The sequence below is a fragment of the Staurois parvus genome, unplaced genomic scaffold (genome assembly GCF_062004578.1).
Source record: "Staurois parvus isolate SC_StPar_1 unplaced genomic scaffold, SC_StPar_1.0 ptg000020l, whole genome shotgun sequence".
Taxonomy (NCBI): Eukaryota; Metazoa; Chordata; class Amphibia; order Anura; family Ranidae; genus Staurois; species Staurois parvus.
In genome coordinates this window covers 7,014,415-7,028,175 of record NW_028317816.1, presented here as the reverse complement: position 1 = coordinate 7,028,175, position 13,761 = coordinate 7,014,415, and positions in this window count along the sequence as shown.

The following is a 13,761-nucleotide window of genomic DNA, read 5'->3' as shown; positions in this document are numbered from 1 at the left end:
CTTGAATTGGGTCCAATCAGCCTGCCCTTAGATGGTTCAAATCTCAGCCAGTCCCTCCTGAACCAGCTGGGATTCGAGCCATCTATGTACCAGTGGGGTACAGGTATGGCTTCTCTAACTCAGCAAATAAATATCTACTGGATAAATATTATACATAATTAAGATAGGTCATAAAATTAATATGAAAAAAAAATATTTATTTGCCACAAGAACTGTTCCTGTATTCCACTTGTCTAATGCTGGCCATAGATAGATCCAAATTTGGCTGGTACAGCAGAAACCAGCTACATTTCTATACATCTATAACCATTTCTGTTCATGCCATGTCTTCTAACAATCAATGTTACAAGAATGGGCTTGTTGGAAATTTTTGCTTTAATTAGCACATGCAGCTAACTGACTGCAGCACTGATCAATGTATTTCGATGGAGGGGGAGCCCTGCTGTCAGAATATGATGACACAGCAGGGAGGATTCCTGCATTCACCTTGAATGTTTGGATGGCGGAATCAGTATGTATTGGCCAGCTTAATAGTTCATATAATATGTTTATTGACCTCTTATAACTCAATACAAAGAACTTGCCATGGTCTCTTTGCTATGGTGGGCTTGCCATTCACTTTGTGATAGTTATACATTTAGGTGAAAAAAGTTAATAATAACATATTAAAATAATATCAAAACCAAGAAAAAAAAAAGAATTCTCAACCCACACACATATGCACATCTAGTTGGGATGCATGTATGTACTAAAACATTGAATACACTATACATTTTAACTATTCCCATGCAGGAAAGAGGTAGAAGGATTATTTTAAAGCGGTAGTAAACTCTAGGGGGGGAAAAAAAGTTTTCCCCTGCAAGACAGTCATCATATGTTAGTATGCATCGCATATTAGCAGATTATGTGGAACTTACCTTAAAACTAAGCACTCCAGCGGCACACTGTCACTGTTGACAAGGCTTCCATCTTCACTCGGTCCTTCTTTTGGGATCACGGGCTCCAGCGGCTTGAATGGCTGAGCCACGATCACATCATTCCCGGTCGTGCGGCAGTCACTTCTTATGGCACACGGCTCTGGAGGAATGTCACGGGCATACCGTTCCTTGAGAACGCATGCGCTGGTGCTCTTAACAGATAAATATCTCCTAAACGGTGCTCGTTTAGGAGATGTTTACAGGACCTGCAAGCCTTATTATAGGCCTACCTGTAGGTACAAGTTCAAAATCAGACTTTACTACCACTTTAGGACATCATTTATGTTTTTTAAATGCATGTAAATTCAAAATCCAGTGCTGGATTGGTGAGTGGGATAATATGTGGGGAACAAAACTGGATAAAGCTTATGTATTGGCGCCAAAGCTCCTTTTTTGTTTTTAACTTGTGCTGGTAGTGGGCTTTAAAGTTTTGCCTATTTACAATATTAAGTGTTGTAGCTTTTAAACTTTTATCATACTGACAAAACAAAACAGGGATGTATGATTCTTCTTCAGTAAGCCAATGACATCATGAGGTAGATCCCCTGGGGATTTCACTTAAGCAGAACACATTTTGCATTATTTGATCATTGCAAGGGCATCTCACCCTAGAAATATAATACATGCATATTTTATTTATGGACATATAGGGGTTTATTTACTAAAGCTGTAGAGTCCAAAATCAGACTCCCTTCTGCATAGAAACCAATCAGCTTCCAGGTTTCATTGCCAAAGCTTCATTGAACAAGCTGAAGTTAGAAGCTGATTGGTTTCTATGCAGAAGGGAGTCTGATTTTGGACTCTCCAGCTTTAGTAAATAAACCCCATAGTGTCCCACTTTTACTACAGACTTGGTAGCTAGCCTCAATTTCCACAATGTATCCATCTTCATTTTGGTCTGTAATCATCTCTTTTTCTCTGTAATGATCTCCTTCATACACAACACAATTTATATTTTTTTAAGATAAAAAAACCTTCAATGTTCAACTCCCCCCAGCCCCCCTTATACTTACCTGGACCCTATCTTGTTATAGTGATTTACATGAGAGCAGTGGCTCTCTCAGCTCTCTCCTTCCTCAATGGCTCAGAGACTTGCTCCCACAGCTGTCAATCAGTGCTGTCAATCACAGCCAGTGAGGTTGGAGAGGGCGGCAGGGCTGAGGCTTACTCTGTGTGTCAATGGACACACAGAGCCTGCTTGTTAGAGAGCATGGACAAGTGGCATCCATAGCAAGTGGTTTGCTATGGGTGCACTCTGCAGTAGTGCTGGCAGGGGACCCAAGAAGAAGATGATCGTGGCTGCTCTGTGCAAAACTGAGCAAGTAAGTACAGGGGCGGACTGACAACTCATGGGGCTCCCAGGCAATAGGGGACCATGGAGCCCCTGTGTCCTTGCCCACACTCAAAAAAGCCTATAAAAAAGGTACCAGGGGCATTTCATGGGGCCCCCTACTGACCCCGGGCCCTCGGGCAGTGCCACGAGTTCTCGAATGGTCAGTCCACCCCTGGGTAAGTATAATATGTTTGCTATATTTAAAAAAAGGTTCTAATCACTTTAAATCTTATGACATTTGTAATTCTTTCTGGAAATGATTGTATGATAGGTTAGAATTCTTTAGACTCAGGCCTTAGTACACTACTTCAGCCCTTTGTCCCTGGAAATAATCTTCACATTGTGACAAGTATGTTGCTTTAGTTAAAAGAACACATTCTAAACCCATTAAAAGCAATACAAAAAATGTTAAATGAACTTATAAAATAGAAATACCAGAGCAAAGGGTTAATGACTGTTATTACTTTACTACTAAAATGTAATATATTTGGATGTGCAAACAGAACTTGACATTACACACTTCTTTTAGCTACATTTTAGCTACACAAGCTAAAGTTATTATTAAGCTATTGCTTTTTTTTGGGTGAAATTTCCTTGTCCCGGATGTGTTTATAATTGTATTTTTGGAAGGATGTGGCTACATGTGTTGGTTTTAAGATCTCCGCCTACTCATTGTCATATGATCCACTAATTTGAAGCCACCAGGGGTTTGTGCAAATTTCTTTTCCCCTAACTAAAAGCTGGTAGTGCTGAAGGTCACATGACCCAGTTAAATTAAAGAATATGATTTTCCTGATATGTGGTAACCTTGTGGTGGGAACACTTGGCAAACCATGTGGGTTTCTGAACCTTCATGATCCACTAGAAAAATGTAGCAGCAGCAGCAGCAGCAGCAGCAGCAGCAGCATTAAATAGCCCAACAGCATGAATTATACAAAACACAATTTTATATTGCATATATATGTGGAGTATAAATAATGAAATGTTAAGAATGTTAAAAAAATGATTAAATCTATAGAAAAGTAATGTTATTATGATTTCTTTGTTAGAGCAAGCCTATCAGCAACCTAGTACGTCTGCATGAATATATTCTTGACATTGCTCAGCATGCAAAAACTGTGCAATTTATTTTTTATATCTACCTTTTTGTAAAGGAGTCCTTGAGCTCCAAGGAAGTAATTTTGCCTGAATAAAGCCAGACATAGATGGATCAAAATGTGGCCGTTTTAGCAGGGACCTTCCAACTTTTAATCTATCTATGGGCAGTCTGGTTGTATAGTAGTACGGTAGATCTCTACAGGCAAGAGAAGGCATTTATTCTTTGCCTGTGTTACACCTTCAAATCTCTTAGAATGCTCATATCTAACCTAAAGCTTGTATAAAGTGTTTTAATTATTTATGTATTTTTTATTTTATTCACTTGTATTTTTCTCTCACAGATAATATACTGAAAAACAAGTCTGAAAAAAAACCACATGAGAAAGGAAACAACCTTTTAAACCAATAGCCTTATCTACTGGTCACTAGATAGGGCACCATAGCTGAAAAGTCAACCTTTTATACAGAGAAGCATAGATATCACCAATCACCAATCTTGACTTGTACAGCAGAGATATGTCAGCCAAACATGACAATGTGTTATTTCCTTTGTAAACTGAAAACAAAGGAAACAAATAACTCTTAGAAAACATGAAAGTCATTCAAGAAGAATGTAGTGTTTTGGAGGAGACAGGAAATATTAGATTTTTTTTTCTTAGGCATTCTACATAGCAACATGAATACATTTAAAAGGGTGTCCTATTGTGAAGAAGAGTTACTGTACTGTAAGTTAATGTCTTGTTGTGTTGGGGTATTGTATTGGTCTATGTTATTTTCAAGCTTGAATTAACCTTTATAAGTTAAAGAGCAATTAAATGCCACCAGTGAGTTCTCAAGGAATTCCAACACACTGCAGCTGTTCTAAAGTCAGCAAATTCACTCAAATTACCAAAATCTATATTCTGCTTAATCCACTGCAGCCACACCAAACACAGACCATGTCACAAGGTCTATAATGGGACAGTAAGTATTTAGCTTCATAAATCATGTATCCTTTCACTCTGCTTCCTCAAACACCATTGGCAGACAAACTGCCAAGACAGATTTGAATTTGCTTGTTGGCTAAGTACAGGCATATTTTTCCCCAGGTGAGGGGCAGCAAGTCCCATTATCACAAAAAAGCATATACCTGTAAAACTGATTGAGAGTAGGGGCTGGACTCTAAGGCAGCCCAGAGATTAGTTTTTTTTCCTGTTTAACCAATGGGTTGAATGAAAAAAATAAAAAACCTGTTCAAGGTGGATGGGGGAATCCTCCCCACTGTGTCTTTGTATTCTGACAGTAGTGCCAAGGTGTTAGCTGAAGTGTTCTATTCAGATATTTGTAATCACAATGGGAAAGTGAAAATTCTTCAAAGAAAAAATCCTGGAGATTTCATAAAGAGGTAATGCTGTTATTTTAAGTAGAAATGTGACAAAAACAGTGGCCAAAGGCCTCTCACCACTCTGGAGTCTGGCACGTGGATCCCTCCCTCTCCTGGGCCAACTTGAACTTGGATACAAGGGGCAGACTGACCCTCGTAGCCTCTGAGTGTGATAGCAGCAGTCTTGAATGCAGCAACAGTGACCCAAATGAATCAGCAGGTGCTCTGTCTCGAAAGACACTGAACCTTGTCCCACCACAATACAGATCTGCACACCATAAATTCAGCAGGGTTCCCCATAAGCAGGGAAACAGTCTCTTATCAGCCATAGTCTCTATGACAGCAGTGTTCTCTGGGCAGGTGCAGCAGTTCAGAATCCCTACAGTAACACATGCATTACCAGCACCAAGAGATTTGGATACAACAGCTTCTTCTTCTCATTATCTCCATATGAGACCCTGTACAACAGCTTTTTCAGTCCTCTTGTCCTTCTAGGGTTCATTTCTCCTGGAACTTGTGATAGCCACACATAATCTTTCTCTTTTTCAGTTTACTTTGCTTGGGACATCACTCCCCAGCATGCACTGCCTTTATCAACTTCTCTGGAACGGTAATGGCCACGATGGATTGAAATTCAATTCATCTATGGCAAGTTTTACATTGTCACAATTAGAGATGAGCGAATCGAACCTGGCGAAGTGGAATTCGTTTCGAATATCGGGAAAAATTCAATTCGCATCGAATCCGAATTTTAGCCAACTTCAGGTGCACAAATCGAATTTTTCCCGATCAGCCGGCAAAAGTGTTACTGCAGAGAGCTCCGCTATTTCTGACAGTTCTGACAGTTCATTTACAGCGGTTGAAACATTGTATCTATTTGTTTCCATTTAGGATACAGATGTTTTTATTCGGAAATAAATAGATACAATGTTTCAACCGCTGTAAATGTGAAGGAACTGTCAGAGAACTGTCAGAAATAGCGGAGCTTTCTGCAGATACACTTTTTGCTGTACTGGAATTCTTCTTCTTTTCATTCTTCTTCTTCTTTTCATTCTTCTTCTTCTTTTCATTCTTCTTTTCATTCTTCTTCTTCTTCTTTTCATTCTTCTTTTCATTCTTCTTCTTTTCATTCTTCTTTTCATTCTTCTTCTTCTTTTCATTCTTCTTCTTCTTTTCATTCTTCTTCTTCTTCTTTTCATTCTTCTTCTTCTTTTCATTCTTCTTTTCATTCTTCTTCTTCTTTTCATTCTTCTTCTTCTTCTTTTCATTCTTCTTTTCATTCTTCTTCTTTTCATTCTTCTTTTCATTCTTCTTTTCATTCTTCTTCTTCTTCTTTTCATTCTTCTTTTCATTCTTCTTCTTCTTCTTCTTTTCATTCTTCTTCTTTTCATTCTTCTTTTCATTCTTCTTCTTCTTCTTTTCATTCTTCTTCTTTTCATTCTTCTTTTCATTCTTCTTCTTCTTCTTTTCATTCTTCTTCTTCTTCTTTTCATTCTTCTTTTCATTCTTCTTCTTCTTCTTCTTTTCATTCTTCTTCTTCTTTTCATTCTTCTTCTTCTTCTTTTCATTCTTCTTTTCATTCTTCTTCTTCTTCTTTTCATTCTTCTTCTTCTTCTTTTCATTCTTCTTCTTTTCATTCTTCTCTTCATTCTTCTTCTTCTTCTTTTCATTCTTCTTCTTCTTCATTTCATTCTTCTTCTTTTCATTCTTCTTTTCATTCTTCTTCTTCTTCTTTTCATTCTTCTTCTTCTTTTCATTCTTCTTCTTTTCATTCTTCTTTTCATTCTTCTTCTTCTTCTTTTCATTCTTCTTCTTCTTTTCATTCTTCTTTTCATTCTTCTTCTTCTTTTCATTCTTCTTCTTCTTCTTTTCATTCTTCTTTTCATTCTTCTTCTTCTTCTTTTCATTCTTCTTCTTCTTTTCATTCTTCTTCTTCTTTTCATTCTTCTTCTTCTTATTTTCATTCTTCTTTTCATTCTTCTTCTTCTTCTTTTCATTCTTCTTCTTCTTCTTTTCATTCTTCTTTTCATTCTTCTTCTTCTTCTTTTCATTCTTCTTCTCTTCTTTTCATTCTTCTTCTTCTTCTTTTCATTCTTCTTTTCATTCTTCTTCTTCTTCTTTTCATTCTTCTTCTTCTTCTTTTCATTCTTCTTCTTCTTCTTTTCATTCTTCTTTTCATTCTTCTTCTTCTTCTTTTCATCCTTCTTCTTCTTCTTTTCATTCTTCTTCTTCTTCTTTTCATTCTTCTTTTCATTCTTCTTCTTCTTCTTTTCATTCTTCTTCTTCTTCTTTTCATTCTTCTTTTCATTCTTCTTCTTTTCATTCTTCTTCTTCTTCTTTTCATTCTTCTTCTTCTTCTTTTCAATCTTCTTTTCATTCTTCTTCTTCTTCTTCTTTTTATTCTTCTTCTTTTCATTCTTCTTCATCTTCTTTTCATTCTTCTTTTCATTCTTCTTCTTCTTTTCATTCTTCTGCTTCTTTTCATTCTTCTTCTTCTTTTCATTCTTCTTTTAATTTTTCTTCTTCTTCTTTTCTTCTTCTTCTTCTTCTTCTGGCAACTCCACCACGCAGCTCATTTTTGTTCCAGTATTACTGTATTTTGCTCCTTCAAAATCCTGAAACTTTCTTTTGGCAGGTGTACAGACTCAGGTACTCAGTGCAGGAATGGTGGGAATCCCTCACAATGGACACAGCAGGTGTACATACAGACCCAGGAATTCAGCACAGGGATGGTGGGAACCCCTCATAATGGGCACAGCAGGTGTGCATACCCAGAACCTCAGCACAGGGATGGTGGGAACCCCTAGTAATGGGCGCAGCAGGTGTGCAGACCTGGGACTTCAGCACAGGGATGGTAGAAACCCCTCATAATGGGAACAGCAGGTGTACAGACCCAGGAATTTAGCACAGGGATGGTGGGAACTCCTCCTAATGGGCAGAGCAGGTGTACAGACCCAGGAACTCAGCACAGGGATGGTGGGAACTTCTCATAATGGGGGCAGCAGGTGTGCAGACCTGGAACCTCAGCACAGGGATGGTGGGAACCCCTCATAATGGGCACAGCAGGTGTGCATACCCAGAACCTCAGCACAGGGATGGTGGGAACCCCTAGTAATGGGCGCAGCAGGTGTGCAGACCTGGGACCTCAGCACAGGGATGGTAGAAACCCCTCATAATGGGAACAGCAGGTGTACAGACCCAGGAATTTAGCACAGGGATGGTGGGAACTCCTCCTAATGGGCAGAGCAGGTGTACAGACCCAGGAACTCAGCACAGGGATGGTGGGAACTTCTCATAATGGGCGCAGCAGGTGTGCAGACCTGGAACCTCAGCACAGGGATGGTGGGAACCCCTCATAATGGGCACAGCAGGTGTGCATACCCAGAACCTCAGCACAGGGATGGTGGGAACCCCTAGTAATGGGCGCAGCAGGTGTGCAGACCTGGGACCTCAGCACAGGGATGGTAGAAACCCCTCATAATGGGAACAGCAGGTGTACAGACCCAGGAATTTAGCACAGGGATGGTGGGAACTCCTCCTAATGGGCAGAGCAGGTGTACAGACCCAGGAACTCAGCACAGGGATGGTGGGAACTTCTCATAATGGGCGCAGCAGGTGTGCAGACCTGGAACCTCAGCACAGGGATGGTGGGAACCCCTCATAATGGGCACAGCAGGTGTGCATACCCAGAACCTCAGCACAGGGATGGTGGGAACCCCTCATAATGGGCACAGCAGGTGTTAGGGGGTTTAACTCTCCAGCATCCATTAGAGACTGATATAGTAATATAGTTCATTCTTCTTTTCATTCTTCTTTTCATTCTTCTTCTTCTTCTTTTCATTCTTCTTCTTCTTTTCATTCTTCTTCTTCTTCTTTTCATTCTTCTTTTCATTCTTCTTGTTCTTCTTTTCATTCTTCTTTTCATTCTTCTTCTTCTTTTCAATTCTTCTTTTCATTCTTCTCATTCTTCTTTTCATTCTTCTTTTCATTCTTCTTCTTTTCATTCTTCTTCTTCTTCTTTTCATTCTTCTTCTTCTTTTCATTCTTCTTCTTCTTTTCAATTCTTCTTTTCATTCTTCTCATTCTTCTTTTCATTCTTCTTTTCATTCTTCTTCTTTTCATTCTTCTTTTCATTCCTCTTCTTCTTCTTTTCATTCTTCTTCTTCTTTTCATTCTTCTTTTCATTCTTCTTCTTCTTTTCATTCTTCTTTTCATTCTTCTTCTTTTCATTCTTCTTTTCATTCTTCTTTTCATTCTTTCTCTTCTTTTCATTCTTCTCATTCTTCTTTTCATTATTCTTTTCATTCTTCTTCTTCTTCTTTTCATTCTTCTTCTTCTTTTCATTCTTCTTCTTCTTCTTTTCATTCTTCTTTTCATTCTTCTTCTTTTCATTCTTCTTCTTCTTCTTTTCATTCTTCTTCTTTTAATTCTTCTTCTTCTTCTTCTTCTTCGTCATGCCCCGTGACTGCCCAAATGAGTGAAGTGTGCGGTGATTCTAAGATCGACGGCACTCATCTACATGTCATACTGACTGACAGTATTATTTCTCTTCCCCAGCAGACTCCAAGGGCATTTAAATTAAAGGTACAGTGTTCTGCACTAATATAAAGGCTCTCTGAAGCCTAGAAACCCTTTAAATAAGTTAAATTCGCGGCGAATAAATTTGCATCGAATCAAATTTCTCCCGCAAATTCGGCGAATCTGCCGAATTGAATTTTTGAATAATTCGCTCATCTCTAGTCACAATCACTGCTTTATAAATATACCCCTACTGTTGTTTTTAGTTTTTTTTAATCTTTCCCAGCAACTGTCATAAAGCACATGGCAGGAGGCTACACTTGATATCTTTAACACTCTCTGAGAACAGCAGTCCCTGTGTATAACTGAGTGCAGATAGCAATATCCACACTCTATTATAAATGAGTCCCTGTTTTTATGCATACTGACTTTATTTGTAAACTACAATTAGGGTTTAAACATCCCCCTTCCCTGCCCCACCACCATAATAATTGTACAGGTCTATTTTGCTCACTGGACTAACGAATTAGACCTCAAAATCAAGCAGATATTCCCTACAGATGTCTACAACAATTTGTAGCATGTATGTCTAATGAAATATTACAAGACAAGCTACTTCATCCTGCACCTTTACTTCCCCAAGCATTTATTTCTCTATTGTTTATAGACACAATCCTAATACCAAAGACTTATTTAATAAAATGGTACTAGACATGCATAATCCCAGATGTATCACATGAATGTGTTTTGTAAATTGAAAGTTACCTTGGTGTAGTGGGCTTAGATTCTAGTATGCAGGCCAGATTATGTAGCCAAAACCACAAAGAAATATTGGAAGACAAAATCATGGAGCTCCACATGAGGTTTAAGATAATATGCGTAATGTTCTGGTGAGTATATGTTATTCTCTAATGAAAATCCTGAAACATGTTCCCTGGAACTGTATTTAATCATTATTCTATCCTTGCCTGTTGTACTCTTTTATTTTATTTTTTTAGTGTTTTTTTGCAGCCTTTTATAAAACATAAAGGCAACAGAAAACTTATTGTACTGCTTTTTTCCATGCAGTTACCAGTTTTTATACCAATATGTTGGAACAAAAACAGTAACTTTTTTCACACTATTTTGCTTTTTGTAGAGTTTGCATGCATGAAAATTGCTGTTCTTGGCTGTGACAGGCCTTATTTGCAATAGTTGTGGCTGTACACCAAGAGGACCAAATCAGACAGATATGAAAGATGTTGACATCAGACACTAGTACCATGCAGAGAATAGTATATATGAGTATACAAGAGCTGCATACAGGTGCAGCTCTTATACAATCACTACTGTAGCCATATCCAAGCAGACATCTGTTGGCTTAAAAGTCAGGTCCTGCACAGCCCAGAAATACACTTCTTAAAGAACCTTTCCTGTCCAATAGTCAGGCCATGTATGGGCACCATAATTGGAAAATATGGAAACATTTTAATCCTACAATTTAAGAAAATTGCCAATAAAAAAAAAATAAATGTTTTGTATTGTATTCCTAGACTGGCCAATAGTTGGACCTTTATATGTAAGTTATGTGTAATGCAGATTTCTCTTAAAATGTGACAAACAAGGGGTCCTTGAAAATGCTAGAAACATACAGTCAGGTCCATAAATATTGGGACATCGACACAATTCTAACATTTTTGGCTCTATACACCACCACAATGGATTTGAAATGAAGCAAACAAGATGTAATTTAACTGCAGACTGTCAGCTTTAATTTGAGGGTATTTACATCCAAATCAGGTGAACGGTGTAGGAATTACAACAATTTGCATATGTGCCTCCCACTTATTAAGGGACCAAAAGTAATGGGACAATTGGCTTCTTAGCTGTTCCATGGCCAGGTGTGTGTTATTCTCTCATTATCCCAATTACAATGAGCAGATAAAAGGTCCAGAGTTCATTTCAAGTGTGCTATTTGCATTTGGAATCTGTTGCTGTCAACTCTCAAGATGAGATCCAAAGTGCTGTCACCATCAGTGAAGCAAGCCATCATTAGGCTGAAAAAACAAAACAAACCCATCAGAGAGATAGCAAAAACATTAGGCGTGGCCAAAACAACTGTTTGGAACATTCTTAAAAACAAGGAATGCACCGGTGAGCTCAGCAACACCAAAAGACCCGGAAGACCACGGAAAACAACTGTGGTGGATGACCGAAGAATTCTTTCCCTGGTGAAGAAAACACCCTTCACAACAGTTGGCCAGATCAAGAACACTCTCCAGGAGGTAGGTGTATGTGTGTCAAAGTCAACAATCAAGAGAAGACTTCACCAGAGTGAATACAGAGGGTTCACCACAAGATGGAAACCATTGGTGAGCCTCAAAAACAGGAAGGCCAGATTAGAGTTTGCCAAACGACATCTAAAAAAGCCTTCACAGTTCTGGAACAACATCCTATGGACAGATGAGACCAAGATCAACTTGTACCAGAGTGATGGGAAGAGAAGAGTATGGAGAAGGAAAGGAACTGCTCATGATCCTAAGCATACCACTTCATCAGTGAAGCATGGTGGTGGTAGTGTCATGGCGTGGGCATGTATGGCTGCCAATGGAACTGGTTCTCTTGTATTTATTGATGATGTGACTGCTGACAAAAGCAGCAGGATGAATTCTGAAGTGTTCCGGGCAATATTATCTGCTCATATTCAGCCAAATGCTTCAGAACTCATTGGATGCCGCTTCACAGTGCAGATGGACAATGACCCAAAGCATACTGCAAAAGCAACCAAAGAGTTTTTTAAGGGAAAGAAGTGGAATGTTATGCAATGGCCAAGTCAATCACCTGACCTGAATCCGATTGAGCATGCATTTCACTTGCTGAAGACAAAACTGAAGGGAAAATTCCCCAAGAACAAGCAGGAACTGAAGACAGTTGCAGTAGAGGCCTGGCAGAGCATCACCAGGGATGAAACCCAGGGTCTGGTGATGTCTATGCGTTCCAGACTTCAGGCTGTAATTGACTGCAAAGGATTTGCAACCAAGTATTAAAAAGTGAAAGTTTGATTTATGATTATTATTCTGTCCCATTATTTTTGGTCCCTTAAGAAGTGGGAGGCACACATGCAAAGTGTTGTAATTCCAACACCGTTCACCTGATTTGGATGTAAATACCCTCAAATTAAAGCTGCCAGTCTGCAGTTAAAGCACATCTTGTTTGTTTCATTTCAAATCCATTGTGGTGCTGTATAGAGCCAAAAATGTTAGAATTGTGTCGATGTCCCAATATTTATGGACCTGACTGTATATATGTACTGTACATGTTAATGTGGTGATTTAAAAGGTATTAAGGCTTTCACTGATTTTGTTGTACTCCCAACAAAGGATGGGCAGATTTTTTTTTATATCTGTTGGGACTACTGATTCTCATTGAGATACAGCATCTATCTATGGTTATAGTTCTACCTTAACCAGAGGGTATATAGATAATCTCCCCTTCTCTCAAACTGAATCCCCCTGGCTCTGCTTTCAGTAATGGGAACACATGATATTTAAGCCATATAGGCCCAGACACATGAACAGGAAAAAGCAAATCTCTGCACACCTATGACTTTACACAAGTCCTGATTTATTGAAGTTGACAATCACTGTGACAGTTTCAGACACTGTTCTGTGACACAATGGACATTTCTCCTATCCCTCCTAGACATCTTTCTTAATGGCAGGGGCAAATGATTGATGCATGGAAATGTGCATAACACTTTTAGTAACTCTTAGCTGCATTTAGCTGCGTCAAGCCTTTGGGCAATAATTAATTTAATTGGCCAGAATATTAATTTATTCTGGTCATTGAAATGAATTAATGCTAAAGCATGAAATGTACCTAGCATTATTGTGCTTTTACAGGCGTTTAAAAGCATTACACTTTTTTCTTTCAAAACACAGCTACTCTTGGACAATTTGTTACCCAGAAACAATACCTTTGGGTGTGATCATACATGTTTTTTACTAAGTAATCATCCTTATTGCAAAGAAACTTTATCCATAATTATCATAAAATAGTCTTTCTTATGCAAATGTTTTTTTGTACAATTCCTGGAATTAAAAGTTCCTTTACAAGCTGTTTATATCATATATATAATAAATATATTTATTATATATATGATAATAATTAGACATTAACTTTCTTCTGAAATGCCCTTTTTCTCCACAATGCCATGTTCAGTTTTTCTAAACTTTATTTTTCATTATATATAACTGACCATTTGCCTCTTTTTAAACAATGTCCTTGTCCTTTTTTGGACTTTTGGGACCCAATACTCTACCCCAAATTCAAGAGCTGACCTTACAAAGGAATTCATGTATGGGCAATACATTACTAGCAGTCTATTTGTTATGTATACTCAAAAACATTGTTTGCTTTGAAAGAGCTGCTTGGCTTTGGGTGGTGGTGTTTACTGCAACATCATTTCCAATATATATATATATACAGTCATG